The 22943-nt window shown below is 39.3% G+C and overlaps 2 pseudogenes; both read right to left on the bottom strand.

Annotated features, from left to right (window-relative positions):
* Positions 1-6397: 6397 nt before the first annotated feature.
* On the bottom strand, positions 6398-7193 carry LOC111551880 (annotated as a pseudogene).
* Positions 7194-17598: 10405 nt separating this feature from the next.
* LOC111551868 lies at positions 17599-18094 on the bottom strand (annotated as a pseudogene).
* Between the last annotated feature and the right edge of the window lie 4849 nt (positions 18095-22943).

The raw sequence follows: 22943 nt of genomic DNA, 5'->3' as shown, positions 1-22943 counted from the left end.
CTTCCTTCCTTCCTTCCTTCCTTCCTTCCTTCCTTCCTTCCTTCCTTTCTTTCTTCTCCTAGAAATATCCCTTAAATAGATTTATTTTACAAAGTTTTTGCCCCAAGATAGTCTAGCAGTTAGGAACAGGGACTCTAGTGTGGCCAGGGTTGAAATCTCAACTGTCGTTTACTTGCTCTGGGACCTGGGCAGGTTACTTAATCTGTTTCAGCCTCAGTGTTTTTATTTGTAAAAAGAGGGTAAAAATAGTACATATCTCATAGGTTTTTATGAAGACTAAATGAGTTAATCAATGTAAAACTCTTAGAACAGTCCCTGGTGTATTGTCAATGTTTGGAAAGTGTTTGCTATTGTGATTTTAAACCTAGGGGATCGAAGCATTAGCTTAGGTATTTTTGGTAAAATATTTAGCTTAATTGGATAAATATTCTTAAATGAGTTAATATTAATTTCACTGTAAGCAGGTCCAAGATTTAAACATGCAAATGTTGTTTGTAATAAGTTGTACTGATCAGTTTTCCCAGTACTTCAACAAAAGAAACTCTGGAGCAGTAATTCTGAAAGTTGAATGTGCCTCAGCATTGTCTGCAGGACTTAAGACGCAGGCTGTTGGGCCTCACTCCAGAGTTTGTATTTCTGTAGCTCTAAAGGGAACTTAGAACTTTCTTTTCCAGCAAGCCATCAGGTGCTACCCATGCTTCTGGCCCTCATACCACACTTTGAGAACCACTCACTACTTTACGGGTTTGAGGAGCTCATGGTAATTGTACAGAGGGAAAATTCCTCCTCTTTTCCTTTCTTTTTCTGTGAGAAACACAGCCTTCCTGTGGTTTCTTGGGAACTATAGTATTGTTTATAAACAACTTGATCTCTTTAATTGAATTAAAATCTCCATTACTACTTTACTTTGTCTCTGCAAGTACTTCCCAGACTGCTCTGCTCATCTCTGGTCTAGAGCATTGGTGTTTTGTTTGTCTTGGGTTTGGTTTTGCTTTTTAATTTGGTGAGGAACATTAATTTTGCAAAAGACAGATCACTTTTTGCTTCCTGGTAGTGGTTACACCAGTTACCACAGTGTGATCTTGGGTCCAAGTTTTCTAATTTATCTTTGGTTCTGTCATCCACAAAGAGGGTATCATCTTCTGAGGCAGGAAAATAGGGTCTGGAGGCAGGGAACTTATGGCCGATTCACACTTCAGCTATGACAGGAAATATCCTCTCCATAGGGCATATGCCAGGTAAAAGACTTTGTAACTTTACTTTATCCTCTTCATTTACATTGGGCGTACACCAAGTAACCAATGGAAACCTCTAGAGGACAGTTAAAACCCCAACAATTCTGTAATAAGGCCCTTGAGCCCCTGTGCTCAGGCCTGCTCCCACACTGTGGAGTGTTCTTGTATGTTCAATACATTTCTGCTTTTGTTGCTTCATTCTTTCCTTGCTTTATTTGTGCGTTTTGTCCAGTTCTTTGTTCAAGATGCCAAGAACCTGGACACCCTCCACTGGTAACACTTCTATTTCACAAAGGTGTTGTGAGAGTTGAATTAAATAATGTAAGGAGAGTCCTTAGTGTATACTTGCACAGAACAATGGCCCAATCAAGTGAGCTATTAGTATTCAATAAACATAACACAAAGCTGAGAACTGGATTTAAAAAGCAGAGTAATTGAAAAGTAATACAAAAAATATATAATTTTTTACAAAACGGAGATGGGAGTGAGGAGGATTTTAATTTTGATCAGATCCCGGAAGCCAAGTCACCAGTTACTTCACTTCAGCACTTAATAATATTACACATCAGTTAAAGCCAATTTACTGGACTATTTTGACTTGTTTCAACTCGAGAGACTAGAAAACTTTTGCTGGGGCTTACCAACATGTTGTTGGAGGAATGTTGCTGCCTTTCTCTTCTCTCTCTCAGTACTCTTTACATATAACTTCTAGGAAGAGGGAGTTAGTCCATTTTGTATATTTTCATATTGTGAATACAATCCTTTCTCTTTCAATTAATTTACTTCCCTGATGCATACATTTTCCAAACCACATTTCAGAAAATCACAATTTAACATAATTTGGCAGAATTTACCATGAGTGGATAACTCACTTTTGCAAAAATTGAAGCTTCTTTGGAAGAAATTTTCAGACTCACTTTTGGCTGATATCAAGTTGATTCTTCTCATGATACATATTTGTCTTTCTCACAGCACCAGATATTAATATAACAAAGTTATGTCTACAAAAGTGGATCTCTGCAGTAGACATATTAAAATTCTAAACAAGTCTCCAAAAACTTCCTTTAACTATAAAACAAAGGAAGCTATTATTGTTGACATTAGTATTGTTGCTAAATAACTTTCAAATTTATTTTGGGTAGGGGGCACCACATAAGGAAAAGAACTTGGTGAAATATAAATTTTTATGGAGAGAATTTCATATAAGAACTAATTTACAGAGGCAATCCAAAACATAAATATTCAATAAAATGAATGAAACAATAACTTTTGGCCTTGTAGCAAAATATAAGCCCAAAGCATTTTTCTTTTGCTTTTAGCTGAAACGTTCATAATGTGTGTATAGTTACCAATTTGCAAACACCTGACTTACGAATGACACACCAAACAGCTAACCTTGTTCTGAGCCCTCAAACTTTTAAAACCAGTATTATAAAAGAACTCAGGAGAGTGATTTTTGGAAGAAAAGTCTAAAAAAGAAAAAAAAATCCAACTGGAGACTTTAGAGCAGTGGTCCTCAAAGTGTAGCCTGCCTCAGAATCACCCCCAGGGCTTGTTTAAACACAGATTGGTAATCCCACTCCAGAGATTCTGACTCAGTGGGTCTCAGGTGGGACCCCAAAATTTGCATTTTTACCAGGTTCCCGTGTGATGTTGATGCTGCTGATCTAGGGCTCCCATATTAAGAAGCATTCATCAAGAGTCTTTGAGGTTAGCCAGCCTGGCTCGCACCTGTAATCCCAGCACTTTGGTAGGCCTAGGTGGGCAGATCACCTGAGGTCAGGGGTTTGAGATCAGCCTGCCAACATGGTGAAACCCTGTCTCTACTAAAGATACAAAAATTAGCCAGGTGTGGTGGCAGGTGCCTATAATCCCAGCTACTCAGGAGGCTGAGGCAGGAGAATCACTTGAACCTGGGAGGTGGAGGTTGCAGTGAGCCAAGATAGCGCCACTGCACTCCAGCCTGGGCAACAAGAGCGAAACTCCGTCTCGGGTGAGGGAAAAAAAAAAAGTGTCTTTGAGGTCAAAATACTGGAAAAAGGGACTAATGAATTGTTAGAGATAAATTCTATTACTTACCTTTGGAAACCACACAGAAAACAACAGAACTACTTGGTAGAGTTGTGGTGAGGATCAAATAAGAAATTATATGTAAAGTACTTAGATGTCTAATGAATGGTAGCTTTTACTGATACTGCTACATTGTGGCTCCTCTGTTTTCAATATCTACTGAAGTATTACTGAGATGTATCTGGGCGCTAGGAATATAAAAATGAATGAAAGCCAGGTTTGCTCCCTGTCCTCACGGACTTTACCGTTTGATATTGATAAAATAATCAGTTGTTAAAAGGAAGACTTTTGACAAATTAAACTCAACAGAGTTTATTTGAGCAATGAACAATTCACAAATCAGACAGCTGTCAGAACCAGATGAAGTTGAGAACTCTGCTCTGTAATGTAGGCAGGCAGCATTTATAGACAAAAAACAGAAATGAGGTACAGAAACAGCTTGATTGATTACAGCTCAGCGTTTGCCTTATTTGGACATGGTCTGATCAGTTGGCAGCCTGTGATTGGCTGAAGCTCAGCTGCTATGATTGGCTGAAGTGCAGCTATTTGTTATAAAATATACTCTTAAATTAGGCTTTTGGTTTATTTAGGTACTGAATTGGATTGCATTTGTTATTTAGGGACTCAGTACAGAGATAGCCTCAGGCCAAATTTAGTTTAATTTAACACAGTCAAATTAAATAAAATAACAGCTAGAGCAAGTACTAGGAAAACAAGGTTCAGAGTGCTATGAGCATGTGTAAAATTAAACCTGACTGGTATTTTCTGACTGAATTTTTTCACTGTCTGCTTTACTGTATGAAATTTTACCAACTAGAAATTCATTTGATTTGACCATCATCTCTCCTCAGGGGACAAATAACCTCTGCAAGGTATTTTATATGGTTAGGGACACTGAAAAACCACAATAGACAATATTTTCCCACACTTAGTTTTTCTTTTTAAATTGTGGTAAAAATACACATAACAGAAAATTTACCATTTTAACCATTTTTAAGTGTACAGTTCAGTGGTGTTAAGTACATTCATAAAGTGCAACCAATCTCTGGAGCTTTTTTAATCCTGCAAAACCAAAACTCTTACACTCATTAAAGAAAAACTTCCCATTCCTCCTTCCCTCAGTTTCTGGGAATCGCCATTCTACTTTGTCTCTATGAATTTGACTACTTTAGGTATCTCATATGAGTAGAATCATATTTTATTTGTAATATTGTGACTGGCTTATTTCACTAAGCATAATGTCCTCCAAGTTCATCATATTATAGCATGCCAACATTTCCCCCCTTTTTTTCTTTTTTGAGATGGAGTCTCACTCTGTCGCCCAGGCTAGAGTGCAGTGGTGCAATCTCGGCTCACTGCAACCTCTGCCTCCCAGGTTCAAGCAATTCTCCTGCCTCAGCTTCCAGAGTAGCTGGGATTACAGGCGCCTGTCACCACACCTGGCTAATTTTTTTATTTTTAGTAGAGACAGGGTTTTACCATGTTGGCTAGGCTGGTCTCAAACTCCTGACCTCAGATGATCTGCCCACCTCGGCCTCCCAAAGTGCTGGGATTACAGGCGTGAGCCACTGAGCCTGGCCAGTTTCTCTCCTTTTTAAAGGTCAATAGTATTTCATTGTGTGTACAGTATATATACCACATTTTGTTTGTCCATTAATTCATTAATGAACACTTGGGTTGCCTCCCTGTTTTGGCTGTTGTGAATGCTTCTAAAAACATGAGTGTAGAAATATCTCTTTGAGACCCTGCTTTCAATTCTTTGGGTTATATAACTGAAGTTGAATTGCCAAATCATTTGGTAATTCTGTTTTCAATTTTTTGAGGAATTGCCATACTGTTTGCCACATGGCTGCACCATTTTGCATTCCCACCAACAGCATACATAGGGTCCAATTTCTCCTATCTTTGACAACATTTGTTATTTTCTGATTTTTTTGATAGCAGCAGTCCTAATGGGTATGGGGTTTAGATTTGCATTTCTGTGATCATTAGTGATGTTGAACATCTTTTCATGTGCTTATTGGCCATTTGTAGATCTTCTTTGGAGAAATGTCTATTCAAGTCCTTTGCCCATTTTTATTTTATTTTTATTTTTATTTATTTATTTTTTGAGATGGAGTCTCACTCTGTTGTCAGACTGGAGTACAGTGGCACAATCTTGGCTCACTGCAACCTCCACCTCCTGGGTTCAAGCAATCCTCTTGCTTCAGCCTCCCAAGTAGCTGGGACTACAGGCGCCCACCACCACACCCAGTTAACTTTTTGTATTTTTGGTAGAGCCAGGGTTTCACCATGTTGGCCAGGATGGTCTCGATCTCTTGACCTTGTGATCCGCCTGCCTTGGCCTCCCAAAATGCTGGGGTTAGAGGCGTGAGCCACTATGCCCGGCTTCTTTGCCCATTTTCAAAATCAGGGTTTTTGTTGTTGTTGAGTTGTAGGAGTTCTTTATATATCCTGGATATATTAACCCTTATCAGAAATATGAATTGCAAGTATTTCCCCCCTGCCTTTTTGTTCTGTTCCTTTTTTTTTTTTGATGCACAGAAGTTTTAATATTTTTATGTAGTCCAATTTATCTATTTTTTTCCTTTTGTGGCCTATGCGTTCAGTATCATATCCAAGTAATCACTGTGAAATCCATTGTTATAAAGCTTTGCTCCTATGCTTCCTTCTAAGAAATTTTTAGTTTTAGCTCTTATGTTTAGGTCTTTGATTGATTTTGAGTTAATTTTTGTATATGGTGTAAAATAAGTCACTAATACTCTCTTCAGCTATGTCTAATTTCTGTTTAACTGATTCACAGTTTTAACATTTCAACAATTATTATGTTTTTACTAAAAATCTAATCTGATTATTTTATGAATCTAACTGGCCATTTTGATAGTTTTTCCCTTGCTTATTTGTAAATACTTCATTTTTAATTAAAAAAAAAATGTTTCCAGATAGTTATATTTTGTGCTGATAACTTCAATATCTGAGGTCTTTTGGAGAAGGGGTTCTAATGATTTTTTTGTGGTTTCTGTGAACTCTCACTCATAGTGTCTTGCTTTCTTGCATGTTTGTTGATCTTTTTTTTTTCTTTTCATTTTGAGAGCAGGTACTGTTTATTAAGCTGAGGAGACTCGAAAAATAATCATGGTAGACACCTTAGTTCATTCTTCTAATAAGCCTATTGATCTGGTCCTCCCTGTTGCCAGCATCTCCACCTTCTACAAAATGGGTGGTCTTTTTCTTCATTCCACCTCATGGAAAAGATAATTTGAAGGGCCACAGGAAGTTATTTGCCTCTTTGAAGTGTTTTCCAACAGTATAGATCTCATGAATCAGATCCTCCATGCAGATGATGCCATATTTACCAAGAGATCGAGCAATCAAAGCGTTATCTGTCCAAGCAATTCACTTCTTATGGATTTTGCCATAACCACGCTTGTAGATTAGCTCATTTACTGACTTCAGATTGGGGTACCCCCATGCAATATATGGCTCTACAATCCTCAGCATGTTAATCGAAGCCTTGTTGAACTTCACAAAGATTCCATTGAAGATTTGACGAAGGCGAAGAAGCTGCAATACCTTTTGGACCTTTGGACTCATGCCATTGATACCTCTGATCCTGATGAGAAACGCCAATTTGGGTTCAGCAGGTACATAGAAGTTGCCAGCTTTTCTTGCCATCCTCGCCATTCGAATTTCAGTTCTGTACATCTGCCTATATTCCTTGTGATAGTGCTTCGCTTTTTCATAAATAAGCTTCCTCCTTGCCTTTCGAAGCATCTTTTGGGCAAACTTCTTTCTCAGGCGCTTGACCTTCAGCTCTGCGAAATTCCTTCGCTTTTTCTTCAGGGTTTCTGGCACAGCAGGAACCTTCTTCTCTTCTGCACCCTCCATGGTTCCAGCCGGAAAAATAGGACGTTTGTTGATCTTTGTTTACTAATTCATATTTTATCTAGTCAATTATTTATTCTATTCATTCAGTGAATAGATATGGAGTGCATACTCTCTAGCCTTTGTTTGTATGTCAGGCATACAGAAGTAAACAAAGTAGATAAAATCTCCTTCATGGTGTTTATATGAAGGAGAAGAAGAGAGAGAGAGAGAATAAACAAGATAAATATGTCAAATATATGTTATATGATGACACATTTTAAGGATAGATTAAATAAGTGGGATACAAGTGTGAAGTGTTGGGTCATGGGTTTTTTCGTTTGTTTGAAAAGTTGGATAGGATTGCCAAGAAGGCTTCATTTAGATGAATTTTGAGTAGGCGTCTCAAGTGAAGAATCTAGACAGGCAGATATTTGGGAGAACATTGCATGGAGAAAATAGTAGGTGAGAAGACCCTACGGTGGGTTCTTGACTTCCAGGTGACAGTGAGGGGCAGAGTGGCTACGATGGTGAGCAATGGGGAACAGACTGGGAGATGAGGCCAGAGAGGCATTGAGGACCAGATTATATAGAGTCTTGTAGGTCAAAATAAGGACTTTGGCTTTCATTCTGAATGAGTTGGGGAGCCACTGGAGGATTTTGTCCAGAGAAATGACCACTTTAGCTTATGTTTTAACAGATTCATTTTGGCTTCTGTGTTGAGAATAGATATCAAGGAGGTACATGTAGAATCAGCACACATTCTTGGAACCTATTTCAGTAATACTGATAGGACATGAATTGGCTTGAAGCATGGTAGGGGCAACGGAGATGGTGAGAAGTAATCACATTTTTCTACATCTATAGTTTTAAGTTTTAAGGTGGAACCAACAGGATTTTTAGGGTTAGATGGGGAGTGTGAGAGAAATGGAAGAGTTCAGAATAACTCCAAAAGGGCCTGAGCAACTGGAAGGATGGAACTGCCAGGAACTGAGATGAAGGAGGCTTATGGGCAGAGAGGTTTGTGAAATGAAAAGAGGAAGTCAAGAGCTCAGTTTTAGACATGTTAATTTTTGATGCTATTAGTCATCTGTTTGGGGACGGCCAGTAGGCGGTTTCATATATGAGTCTGGAGTTCTGGTAGAGATCTAGGATAGAGATATAAATTTGGGAGTGTTGGCATAGAAATGGTACTTAAAGCAGTAAGATTGAGTGCGATTACTAGGCAGAAAATATAAAAGAGAAGAGGTCTAAAGTCTAAATCCAGGAAGTCTCTAAAGCTTAGAAATCAAGAAAATGAGAAGGAAACAGAAAAAGGACCAAGAAAGACCAACTAGGAAAGTAGGGGAAAAACCAGACAGCTGTGGTGTCCTGCAATCTAAGTGAGGCAAGTGAATCAAGGAATGTCAAATGCTGATGACAGGCCAAGTAATATTGATAGCAGCGGTATCTGGGTCCCCGAGGTTCCTGGCATCTCCAAGCTTCAGGGTGCCACCGTGTTCCCTGCTGCCAGCTGTGGAAGCTGCTTGCAGTGCACCTGGTCTAGTCACAGCCTTACAGAGAGCTGGTACCGGTGCTGGCACCTGGAGCTGCCCGCTCCGCTGCAGCACCTGGCAAATCTGACTGTGCGGTGGCCAGACCCCATACCCACTTACACACTGCTTACCGCTCCACTCAGTCTCCCTTGGCAGGTGCGGGATCCATGCTGGTACCATGAGTCAAGGGCAACCTGCCAGGCTGAGTGGGTAGAATGAGTCCAGCGGGCCTGAGCAAAACTTGGGCAAAGGTTTTGGTTTGCCAGAAAAGGCAAACCACAGAGGTTTCTGGCCAGAAAAGCAACACCCCAAAGATTCTGTGACAATATGAAGACTAAGAAACATTCAATGGATTTAGTGACATCAATGATATTTGGGACCTTGATAAGAGTAGTCTTAGAGGAGTCACGGGGATGAAAACCTGATCAGAGTGGATTCAAGAGAGAATGAGGTACACCCATGTTTTTGGCAGCATTATTCATAATAGTCAAAAGCTAGAAAGAACCTGAATGTTTACCAATGAGTGAATGGATATGCAAAATGTGGTATATACCTACAATGAAACACTATTCAGCCTTAAAAAGGAAGGAAATTCTGACATATTCTACAACACAGATAGAACTTTAGGACATTATCCTAAGTAAAATAAGCCAGTCACAAAATTATAAATATGGTAAGATTCCACTCATATGAGGCACCTCGAGCAGTCAAATTCATAGAGACAGAAAGTAGAATGTTGGAATGAGGAGTTGTTTAATGAGTGTAAGAGTTTCAGTTTTGCAAGAAGAAAAAGCTCTGGAGATTGGCTGCAAAATAATGTGAGTATACTTGGCACTACTGAATTGTACACTAAAAAGATGGTATGTTTTATGTTATGTGTATTTATCATAATTAGAAATTTAAAAAGTTAAAGAAATGAGAGACAGAAATCAGAGACAGAAAGTAGAGAATCTTTTGTGGAGTTTTTCTGTGAAGGAAAGGAGAAAAATAGAGGTAGAAATAAGACCAAGAGTGTTTTGTTCTTGTGATCCTAGGTTGTCTGTTCATATTTATGAAGAGTTATGTTTATTAATCTAAGAATGCTTGCATAGGTTGCCTCTCTTTTAGTGGGAAAATTGAAGACAGCAGGGTGTGCATATGAATAGGTCTGAGTCAGGAATGTCCAGGTGAGAGGTGGACAGATGAATTTTTGCATTTAGAAAAATGGAGTAATAATATTATCTACACCTAGGGCAGTGGTGATTATTAAAACATACATGAAATGTATTTTCTAGAGCAGTTAGTGCTGAATAAATGGTAGGTGCAATTATTATTTGTTATTCTTCATTATTTGCTACTTGGAAAAGGCAAAAGTTAAATCTTTTATATTACTTTTAAATGTGTGAATTAGGAGACAATGTTAGCGATTTTACTAGAGTGACTTATATGGTTAAACAGATTTAGTGGAGATTCCTTTGTCCATATCCCTGATACTTTTCTACTTGAATCCTGAATCTTTTATGAGGGAATTATAAGAAACAGGAATTTCCCCCTTCAAATTTGATTTGGTTGTGTTTTGCTATATAGGAAAAAATAAAACAGACTATTTTTGTAAAGCAATGGTTGCTTGTGAGCTAGAAAAAAAAATCTTCGTTTGACAAGAAAAATGTATAAATTTTCCCAATCCTTTATCATAGAGAAAAACAAAAAACAAACAAAAAACACAATCTGCTTCGACCTTTTTGAAAGACCCTAGTTATCTAGGCTCCAAGAAAAAGGCACGCTCAATTTTGTGAATTACCATTTTATGTGAACAAATTGAAGTCTTATAGCATTCTTAATTTGGTTTCTGAAAGACATTTAGATAATTGGGCAATTTATAATAGAGTATGTTCTATTTGGGGCGAAACCTGCTTTTTCTTTGGGTTGCAGATTCTCTGCCCCCTTGTGGCCTTCCTCCTTCCTCTGGGGGCGTGTGTGTTTAATGCTACTGCGTTTTGCATTTCCAGGCTGGTTTGAGAAGAGCGTGGCTGCCTGGTTCCCTGAACACCAGACGGGGTTGCTAATTACATTTGCCCAGATGGCAAAGGGGGTCCCTCAGCCTACGGACTTAATTTCGGAAATTTACTTTCAGAGAGAATCGAGAGAGAGGATTGCTTTCCAAATTAAAGAGAATTATGTTACAGGCATTTGATTGTGTGAGGAGACAGAATCACAAAACAGGAAGGAAATCCTCAGAAGTTATTTAATCCAATCTGGACTCCAGAAGACATTCAAGACAGATGGGCAATCTCCTAATCTCCATGTTTTGTCTTCCTGTCTCTTTTTGAAGATAATGAAAGGATTCTTTTAAAAACATTATTTATCAGAAATATATTTATTTTAAGATATTTGGAAATCGTTGAAAAATGTAATGAGGAAAATAAAAATCATCTATAACCCCATCACCCAGAGATAATTACTATTTAAGGGTTTAACTCCTCTTCATATTTTTTGATAGAGAAAAATTAAATATACACTTTTGCATTATATAAATGATACGTATTTTCAGATGGGAGCAGAGGCTGGTAAAATATGGCTTGTGGACCAAATCCAGTCCACATTCTGTGGGCCTGTATTGCCTGTAAGCTAAGAATGGTTTCACAGTTTTAAATGGTTGAAAAAAAGAATGACATTTCCTGACATGTGAAAATTACATAAAATTCAAATTTCTGTTCCCATCAATAAAGTTTTATTGGAACACAGTCATGTGTATTCATTTATATATTTTCTGGGGCTGCTTTTGCAGCACAGTGGAAGAATTAAGCAGTTGTGGTAGAGACTGTATGTATTAGTCCATTCTTACATTCTCTGCTGTAAGGACATACCTGAGTAATTTATAAAGGAAAGAAGTTTAATTGACTCACAGTTCCACAGGGCTGGGGAGGCTTCAGGAAACTTAAAATCATGGCAGAAGGGGAGGCAAACATGAACTTCTTCACAAGGTGGCAGGAGAGAGAAGAATGAGGTAAAGGGGGTAAAGAGCAAGGGGGGAAAGCCCCTCACAAAACCATCTGATCTTGTGAGAACTCACTATCAGGAGAACAGCATGGGGGAAACGCCCCCATGATTCAGTCACCTCCCATGAGGTCCCTCCCCCAAAATGTGGGGATTACAATTTGGATTACAATTGAAGATGAGATTTGGGTGGGGACACAGAGCCAGACCATATCACTATAGCACTATAAAGCCTAAAATATTTACCATCTGGTCCTTTACAGAAACTTTGTCACTGCTTGGTATTGAATAAGCATTTTCCAATACCCTTAAATGCTTTTCAAAAATAGACAGCAAGGCTGGGCATGGTGGCTCATGCCAAAATCCCAGCCCTTTGGGAGGCCAAGGCAGGAGGATTGCTTGAGCCCAGGAGTTTGAGACCAGCCTGGGCAACATAGTGAGACCCCATTTCTACCAAAAATTTAAAAATTAGCCAAGTGTGATGGTGCACACCTATAGTCCCAGCTACTCAGGAGGTTGAAGTGGGAGGATCACTTGAGCCTGGGAAGTTGAGCCTGCAGTGAGCTGTGATTGTGCCACTGCCCTCCAGCCTGGGCAACAGAGCAAGACCTTGTCTCAAAAAAAAAGCAAAATTATTGTTCATATAATTTTGTGGATGAATTCAACTTTTATTCTCTTAATTCTCCTGCTTTTAAACATCTTTTTACAACGGTCCTTTAAATAATATTCAGTATAAAAAATTAAAATATACATAGAGAGTACAATACGGCCATATATCCCTCATCCAGATTGAATAGTTACCAAGATTTGGCCACATTTAGCTAATATTTCCCTTCGTTGGAATACTTTAAAGTAAATTAATAGAGATTGTAAAATTCCATCCCACTTGAGCAGTCATTTTTTAAAAAAATTATAAAACAGTTTGCCAGAGAATCAGGTTCAAAAATATTATAAAACTAGTTCATGTTCATGATGAATATTGAAGCCCATAAAAACAACACACAATGTGTAAATACTTGAAGTAAAAAGTAGAAATCTCTTTTTCACCTCTCTTCACCCCTTCTCAGAACCCTGCCAGTTTAGTGGGTATCCTTTCAGTTTTTTCTTATGTATATAGGAATAAATTTTTTATAACTTAGATTAACTGCTTAAAACATAATTTTGGAATAAAGGAACAAGAGAAGAAACTTGAATGCAAGCACATATGACAGTACTCCAGATTGTTGCCTTAAACGTTGGAGAGTGATGACTGGGCCCCTCCTAAGTTACTAGCTAGGGTGAGATATGTTTTCTTCTTCAAATGCCACTGATCACCAAGAAACGCACATCAGAAACCAGGAATGGGAAGATGATATTGGTGTGGACCCTCCTTTTACTGCCCCTTGCCACCTCCCCACTTAATTTCTCAGGTAACGGGTGGATACACATAGTAAATTCGAGAGACCCTGCTTTAGGCTCCCTCAAATGAGAGTCACTGTATATAATCCACCTTTTTGCACTTTTTATCTTAAAAGCAGAACTCAAATTTAGAGAAAGTCTGCATGAATAATGTAATGAATTACTGTATACCCATAACCCAGATTCACTAGTTACTATTGCCATATTTATTTTCTCTCTATATACATACTGATATTTATTAATATTGTTGTTATTGCTGAAAGAATATGAGAATAAACTGTAGATATCATGACTCTTTACTCCTTGATCTTTCAGTATGTAAGTGCATTTTTGGGGAAGCTTCTTTTTTTTTGAGACAGAATCTCACTCTGTCATCAGGCTGGAATGCAGTGACATGATCTCGGCTCACTGAAACCTCCACCTCCTGAGTTTAAGCGATTCTCCTGCCTCAGCCCCCCCAGTAGCTAGGACTACAGGTGTGTGCCACCACACCCAGCTAATTTTTGTATTTTTAGTAGAGATGGGGTTTCATCATGTTGGCCAGCATGGTCTCGATCTCTTGACTTTGTGATCCGCCCGCCTCGGCCTTGGAAAGTGCTGGGATTACAGGCTTGAGCCACGGTGCCTGGGCTAGGAAGCTTCATTTTAATGTGTGCTGAAGTCTGGGGCAAGGACCCTCAGGGTCTACTGGATGCAACATTTCCATGTACAGTTTACTTGAGTGGTTTGTGGAGTTACCAGATCATTTTTGTACTATAAATTGACAAATTACAGTCTCTTCAGTTGTTTCATTTTTATAAAAGAAAAATATTTCTTTAGAAAATAAATTTTGTAGTGCTGGAATTGGAGTAAATTTTTCCCATTCTGGTTTTTCTTTTTCTGAAACGTATACATAATTTAAAAAAATAACAGCTTTATTGAAATATTACTCACCTAACATAAAATTCATTCTTTTAAAGTACATAATTCAGTGGGTTTTAAAAAAATACATTCACAAAAGGCCGGGTGCGGTGGCTCAAGCCTGTAATCCCAGCACTTTGGGAGGCCGAGACGGGCGGATCACGAGGTCAGGAGATTGAGACCATCCTGGCTAACATGGTGAAACCCCGTCTCTACTAAAAAATACAAAAAACTAGCCGGGCGAGGTGGCGGGCGCCTGTAGTCCCAGCTACTCGGGAGGCTGAGGCAGGAGAATGGCGTGAACCCGGGAGGTGGAGCTTGCAGTGAGCTGAGATCCTGCCACTGCACTCCAGCCCCGGTGACAGAGCCAGACTCCTTCTCAAAAAAAAAAAAAAAAATACATTCACATGTTGAATTGTCATCACTACTTAATTACAGAACATTTTCATCACCTCAAAAAGGTACCTGCCAGCAGTGATTTTTCCTTCTCACATCTCTGTAGTCTCTGGCAGTCACTCATTCTGTTTTGTGTCTCCATAGATTTGCCTGTTCTGGACATCTTATGGAAGTGGAATCATGTAATATGTAGCTCTTTGTGTCTGACTTCTTGCATTTAACACAATGTCTACAAGGTTCATCCCTGTTGTAGCATGTATCAAAACTTCAATTAATATTCTTTTATATAGATAGGTTACATTTTGTTTATCCATTCATCAGTTGGTAGACATGCACATTGTTTTCATGTCTTAGCTATCATAAATAATGCTGCTGTGGACATTTGCATACAAGTTTTTTTGTGTGGAAATATGTTTTCAATTATCTTGGGAATATACCTAGAACTGGAGTGGGTCATTTGGGAACTACATTTAATCTTGTGAGGAACTTTTCTGAGAAACTGCCAGCCTGTTTTCCCAAGTGGCTGTACTATTTCACAATCTCACTAGCAATGCATGAGCATTCCAACTTTTTCATATCTTTACTGAGACTTGTTATTGTCCACCTTTTTTATTATAGCCATCCTAATGTACATGAAATTTCACCGTAGTTTTGATTTGCATTTTCCTAATGACTAATGATATTGAGCATCTTTTCATGTGCTTATTGGCAAAATTGTGTATGTTCTTTGGAGGAATGTCTATTCAAATTCTTTGCACATTTTTTAGTTGAGTTATTTGTCCTTTCATTGCTAAGTTTTAAGAGGTTTTTATATATTCTGGAGACAAGTACCTTATCAAACATATGATTCAAAATATGTTCTCCCATTTTGTGAGTTGTCTTTTTATTTTCTTAATGATGTTTTCTGAAGCACAAAAATTTTTACTTTTAATAAAGTCTAATTTATTTTTTATTTTGTCATTTGTGCTTTTGGGATCACATCTAAGGAACTATTGCTAATCCAAAGTTATGAAGATTTATGCCTATGTTTTTTCTAGGAAGGTTGTATAGTTTTAATTCTTATTTATAGATCTACGATTCACGCTGTGTTAATCTTTGCATATGGTGTGAGGTAGGGACATATGATATTTTAAGAATAAAAGTATTTAAGAAAAAATATTTCAGAATAAAATGTTTTTAAGAATAAAAAGTTTTAAAAATAAGTTTATGATCATAATGAACTGACAGCTTTCAAAGTCCTAATATTTGTTGTTTCAAAATTTGTATGCCTGTAGGCTAGAAATTTAAATTGATCATCAATAGATTGAATTAGAAAAAGATATACAAAAACAAAGTCAGCTTTTTTCTTTTTAAAAAGATTGAATAATGGAATTGTCAGATGGCTGCTACCTGTGTATTGTTCTATTAACAAAGTATATGCATGTGTTTTTTGCTCCTCCCAATAATCTCATTATTCCAAGAAAGCTAAAAATAGTCATGAAGATCTAGGTGATAAATTTTAAGCAAACAAGCAATTAAAAAATAACAGGATTGTGAAATATCCAATTAAAATCATATTAGAAAATAGTCCAGGAATCCCCAAATAACTTTTATACACATTATACGAAGATAAATGGATCTTAAACTTCCTGGTTTTCATTTTCAGAGGTCATAGACATTAAAAAATTTTTTTTTTGATAATGAAAGAATATTTATTTCCATATTGTGCTCAGGCCTGAGCTAAAGTACATTAAGACATGGAATGATGTCACTCAGGGATATGTAATCAGACAATATACAGGACTGAGATGAATAAGTGGTGGTGGTGGTAGAGGGGGTTGCATCAGTAATTCATGTAGAAGGAACCAGGCGGACAGTAAAACAAAAATTTGCAGAACACACCAAGGGATCAAATCTCACATCTTCAGGATAGGCAAACTTGATTGCTGGGTTAAGAACCTTAGAGGTCAATTAAGGTGGGCAGTGGTGGTGTTTTCTCAGCTTAGATTGAGAAACTCTGCATATGCAGCTCTGATATGTATACTTCAGCCTATACATCTACTTGCCAGCACTGTACATTTAATTTCATGAGAAACGAAGTCCTCAATTAAGGGAAGGGAATCGCTTTGACCAGATCTTATGGCTCAGATTTGGCAGGTTGGCAAGACCTTAAAGTCTCCATGACCAAAGTTAGAGAGAGGCTCTATAAGCTAGAAGCAGTAACTAGTCACTGCATGTGGTCTGGGCTTTAATCCTCTGCAGAGAGACTGACTACAGCACCTGGCTTTTCAGACTCTACCTAGGAATTCCACCATAATTAAAAGATGTATAAACTTGACCTACATCCTCCAACTCAAATAACTCAAAGGGCCCAGGACCCTTCCCCATAGAGCCTAAAGCCCAATATCCTTCCCTCAAGGAATACCAGCAGTGTTCAAGTTTAGTTTTGTTACAGAAAATGAGTCACAACAGATTTCTCAGTTTGTGACACTAGTCACCTTGAAGAACACCTCTCATTGAGACTGGTCCAACCTATAATTTCTGGCTCCTTGCTTTTCCTGCCCCTGCCTACCTTTAAGAGACAGAGTCTCACTCTGCCACCTAGGATGGAGTGCAGTGGCATGATCATAGCTCACCACAGCCTTAACTCCTGGGCTCAAGCAGTCCTATCATATCAGCCTCCTGATTAGCTAGGCCTACAGGCATGAATCGCCAGGCCGGGCTAATTATTTTTTGTAGAGACAGGGTCTCACTATGTTGCTCAGGCTGATAACGACTTATATCCTCAAGTGATCTTCTGCCTCAGGTTCCCAAAGCGTTGGGATTACAGGTTGTGAGCCACCATGCCCAGCCCCTGCCTACATTTTCAATATTCCACTCAACAAATAACATTGAGACTTCCTGGGTCTGGAAAGTAAAAAAAAAGCTAAGTACTAGGTAGAATTAAGCAAGCATGTAAGTGATGTTTCAGAAGTAACCTGTTTCTGTTTCAAGTAAGGCCTACATCAATGCCCTAACTCAAACAAGGACAGACAATAGTTAATTAGTTTTTATTTCATAATCATAAACCTAACTCTGCAATCCAGCTAGGTATGGAAGGGGATGAAGAAAACATGGAACCCAAAAGGAACTGCAGTGGAAGCACAAAGATTCTAGGATACTTCCAGCAAATGGGGTGGAGGGGTGCTCTCCTGTACTACAGAAGGAATGGTCTGGTGGTTAAGGTAAAATGCAAGTCAAACTTATCAGAGCTGTCCACAGTCATCTATGGTGGTCTTCTTGCTGGTCTTGGCATTCCTGGATCCAAAGAGCTCCATGGCCTCCACAATATTCATGCCTTCTTTCACCTTGCCAAAGACTACATGCTTGCCATCCAACCACCCCGTCTTGGCAGCGCAGGCGAAAAACTGGGAATAGTTTGTATTGTGTCCTGAATTTGCCATGGACAAGATACAAGATACCTGTATGCTTTAGGATAATGTTCTCATTTTCAAATTTCTCCCCGTAGATGGACTTGCCACCAGTGCCATTACAGTGTGTGAAGTCACCACCCTGACACATAAACCCTGGAATAATTCTGTGAAAGCAGGGACCCTTATAACCAAATCCTTTCTCTTCAGTGCTCAGAGCACAAATGTTTTCTGCTGTCTTTGGAATCTTTTCTGCAAACAGCTCAAAGCAGACGTGGTCCAAGGGCTCGCTGCCGACAGCAACGTCGAAGAACATGGTGGGGTTGTCCATGGCTGATAGTACCAGGACTCCTGGTGACAGCAGCCTCTGCAAAGCTGGTCATAGAAATTTGAAAGTTTCTCCTAGATGTATGTTTTAGCTACTTATTTTTATATTAAATGGTAAATTCTTGACTGTAGGTACCTTGTCTTAATCCCCTTTGCTTTTATTTTTTTCCGTCCCCAGGGCAGCCATGTTTGCTTTTACGGATTGTGTAGTACACAGCTCTAAAGAGTGTCTGGGGTTGAGCAGTGCACATCTATCTCACTGTAGAGGGAAGCCCGGACTGTCACAATAAACTACAGGCAGCAAGTCTTTTTATTTATTTGCTGGGTTAAAATGATTCCCATACGTTCCCTCTAAAATTACCGACAGATTTTCGGTGGGAAGAATGCACTGGAGACAGGCATTAAACACTAGTCCAGGTTAATATTTGCAGTGAATGCCTCTTTTATATCTTTTAGCATACATTAAAATGGACTCTAGTCTTGTTCTAGTAAAACCCACGACTGAGCGAACCAAGGACGAGACTGCCACTCTGGAGGGTGCACACTCTGGAGGTCGTGCACACTCTGGAGGGTGCCAGGAGGCTGGCTTCATCCATGTTGCAATGTTTCCTAAGGAATATCTTACATCTAGAGGCTATGGTGTCTCACATCTTTGTCCCCAGTCATTTACCTTGTGTGTACCTTGCATTCCTTCGTTTTCAGAATGCAGAATTGAACTTGGCTTTGAAGTAAAACAATACTGGTTTTTGAGTGATCCAGCAGCTGTTATACTTTGGTGAGAGTTTTCTTCTCCACCCAAATCTTGTTTTCCATTTTTCTCTCCATCACTTTCTCTTCTACCCCCACCTCTTCCAGCTTACTCTACCCAATTACCATACCAGAAACAATTCTTGTCTATCTCCTTTCCCAAAGAGATGCTTCCTTTATTCAACTGCTTAAATAAGTAAAACAAAGTTTCTCTTTCCCCTGAACCACCTGCTCAAAATACAAGCGGGAGACCAATTATAACCCAGGAGACGAATCCCCTTTGAACAGCTGATCCAGGGAATGGATTTGGAGGCTTATCTTCGGTCTGAGTCACAGGGTCACACCAGGGTCATCCCTAGAGCAAATTGTCCCCTTGGCTTCCACTGAGCTTACCCTGAAATGTGCACACGGGGTCTCTTTTCTCATGGATTATGAAGCTGTTTGGTGAAGGCTGCTCATTTGATGTACTAATCAGCATCTTGACATAACACATGGGAAGAGTTTAAACGTTTGCTTTTGTACTGCAAGGCTTCTAGGGTACTTTCTAATTAGGTCCTTGTAATCACAGACAAAAGCCTGTGACTGTAAATCTGAAAAAAATGACTTCCAAAGCATAGGGCAGTGCTCCTCAGACTTTCATGTGTATACACATCATCCAGGTATGTCATTTAAATGCAGGTTTTAATTCCCTAAGTCTGAGGCATGGCCTAAGATTCTGCATTCTAACAAGGTTTCAGGTGAGGCTGATGCTGTGGTCTGCTGGACTGCACTTTGAGGAGACCCTACTTGATGGACAGTCAGCCAGGAAACTTTCAGTTTGAGGCATAATTAGTGAAACTTCATATTCCTTAACTACTGCCCAAGGGCCTTGAATGGTAGATGCACCTGTGTATGGTAGCTGCACCTGACAGTGATAACCTGACTTCAGCATACCCTGAGAATGACCCTGCATGGTAGATGCACACAAATGTGTATTTGGAGTTCTGACCTAAGGAATTCAGAAGTTGCCAACCTGGAGATTCATTCCTTATCCATGAGGAATGTCTGAGCCCCTCACCCATGCCAAGGAACACAGGCTGTACAGGAGATCAAAGCTCTGTGTTTTGGGTTAAATGAAGGTTACCAGTTGGAGGTTGTTAGGAGGAGGGTGCTAAGTGAAAACGCTATTTCAACTGCATGCTGCTTACAAGCGGCTCTCCTGCCTTGCCCTTGCCTGCTGCCACTGGGGAGAGCAGTTCCATGTAGCCCACTGTCACTGAACCATCCTTATATGTAAGTAAGTTTCCCTCAATAAACCCCATGTCTGCTTTGCTGGCTCTGGGTCTCTTGTTCGGGCTCTTGAAGCTGGTGCATTCCCTATTGGAGCTGAGAGGGGTCTGGCATGATTGATTTCCTCTGTACAACTGCCCAAACTTCACTGAGCATTCTTATTTTTACCGGCTTTCTCTGGTTCAAATGTTTTATTGTTGAAGTCATCATTTGAATGATACTTATTTGTTTACATGCCTGCCTCCTAGACTCTGAGCATGTAGGTATAAGACAGCCAATTCTTATTCATCTTTGGATCGAGGGCACCTAGAACAGTATGTGGTAAAACACACACACACACACACACACACACACACACACACACACACACAGAGTAGGCACTCAACAAATACTAGATAAAAGACAAACTGATAGATTAAATTCATAAAATTAAAACCTATCCATTCCAAACATAAACAGGATACAAAGGCAAATGATAAACTGAGAAAGATATTTGCAGTGTATTAAGATCTCTTATGAGTTGTTACAGTTTGAGTTGGGTCTGTCAAAAGATATGTTACAGTTCTAACCCCCAGTACCTCAGAATGGGAACTTACTTGGAAATAGAGTCATTGCAGAAATAATTAGTTAAGCTGCGGAGTAGGGAGGGCTCTTAATCCAATATGACTGGTGTCATAAAAGGAGGAGACATGGACATACAGGGAGAACCTCATGTGTGAATGGAAGCAGAGATTCAACTGATGCAGCCACAGGCTGTGGAACACCTGGGGCTGCCAGAAACTGGAAGAGGCGAGGAAGGATCCTCCCTAGAGACCTCAGCGAGAGTGTGTACTGCCAATGCTTTGATTTTGCACTTGCTGTCTCTAGAATGCTGAGAATACATTTCTGTTGTTTTAAGCCACCTAGTTTGTGGTATTTTGTTACAGCAGCCCTAGTAAACTGACACATAAGCAACAAGAAAAAGAATGATCTAGTAGCAAAGGGGGCAAAGAACCCAATCATAGGTAGTGCACAAACAAATGCAAATTGCTCATAAACAAACAACGTTCAAGGGCTAGTAATCAAAGCAATGCAAAATGAACACGACATTGAAATGCTCTTTTTATCTTATTATATTTAGTATTTTAATTAGGAAAAAATACAGTGTTGTGAGTTTAGGACAACCAGGCCCTCTTCTGTGCTTGAGCCACTAGTAGCTGTTCATATTACCTCCAAATATATCTTAAGTTGTTCCACTTCTCTCCATGTCTTCTGCCATTGCTTCCTTCTAAGATACCATTGTCATTGTCATTGACTTTTTAAAAATTTTATTATACTTTAAGTTCTGGGATACATGTGCAGAACGTGCAGGCTTGTTACACAGGTATATATGTGCCATGGTGGTTTGCTGCACTCATCAACCCATCATCTATATTAGCTATTTCTCCTAATGCTATCCCTCCCCTATTCCCCCACCCCCTGACAAGCCCTGGTGTGTGATGTTCCCCTCCCTGTGTTCATGCGTTCATGTGTTCTCATTGTTTAACTCCCACTTATGAGTGAGAACACACTGTGTTTGGTTTTTCTGTTCTTGTGTTAGTTTGCTGAGAATGATGGTTTCCAGCTTTATCCATGTCCCTACAAAGGACATGAACTCATCCTTTCTTTGGCTGCATAGTATTCCATGGTGTATATGTGCCACATTTTCTTTATCCAGTCTATCATTGATGGGCATTTGGGTTGGTTCCAAGTCTTTGCTATTGTGAATAGTGCCACAATAAACATATGTGTGCATGTGCCTTTATAGTAGAATGATTTATAACCCTTTGGGTATATACCCAGTAATGAGATTGCTGGGTCAAATGGTATTTCTGGTTCTAGATCCTTGAGGAATTGCCACACTGTCTTCCACAACGGTTGAACTAATTTACACTCCCACCAACAGTGTAAAAAGCATTCCTATTTCTCCACATCCTCTCCAGCATCTGTTGTTTCCTAACTTTTTAATGATCGCCATTCTAACTGGAATGAGATGGTATCTCACTGTGGTTTTGATTTGCATTTCGCTAATGACCAGTTATGATGAGCTTTTTCTCACATGTTTGTTGGCTGCATAAATGTCTCCTTTTGAGAAGTGTCTGTTCATATCCTTTGCCCACTTTTTGATGGGATTGTTTGCTTTTTTCTTGTAAATTGGTGTAAGTTCTTTGTAGATTCTGAATATGAACCCTTTGTCAGATGGATTAAAGACTCAAACATAAGACAATAAAACCATAAAGCCATAAAAACCCTAGAAGAAAACCTAGGTAATGCCATTCAGGATATAGGCCTGGGCAAAGATTTCATGACTAAAACACCAAAAGCAATGGCAACAAAAGCCAAAATTGACAAATAAGATCTAATTAAACTAAAGAGCTTCTGCACAGCAAAAGAAACTACCATCGGAGTGAACAGGCAACCTACTGAATGGGAGAAAATTTTTGTCATTGACTTTCTAGACAACTGAATTAATCTAAATGGTGTTGTTACTTACCTTGCTTAGAGCTGCCAGAAGAAATCACTTAAAAAACATTAGTCAGACCACACGACTCCTCTGCTTAAAACCCTTCAGTGACAGCTTTCATTGCAGTTAGTGTGGTCCCTGCCAAGCTCCCACTTTCTCCATCAATGAGCTTTGGACCCGTGGCTTCTTTCAGTTCCTTTGTGGAGCTCTTCTTGTGGGGCCAGCACACATTGCTAGTCCCTCCCTGAGAATGCTTGTCCTGCCACTCTTCACTTTCTAATCTTAGCTTCAATGTCCCAATGGAACTTCCTTGGTATTCCTCCTCCGGCCCTGCCTAAGTGAGGTCACTGTATTA

Source organism: Piliocolobus tephrosceles, chromosome 8 (assembly GCF_002776525.5).
Source record: "Piliocolobus tephrosceles isolate RC106 chromosome 8, ASM277652v3, whole genome shotgun sequence".
Lineage (NCBI taxonomy): Eukaryota > Metazoa > Chordata > Mammalia > Primates > Cercopithecidae > Piliocolobus > Piliocolobus tephrosceles.
Note: the sequence above shows the minus strand (reverse complement) of the source record. Positions and strands in the feature narration are given on the sequence as shown.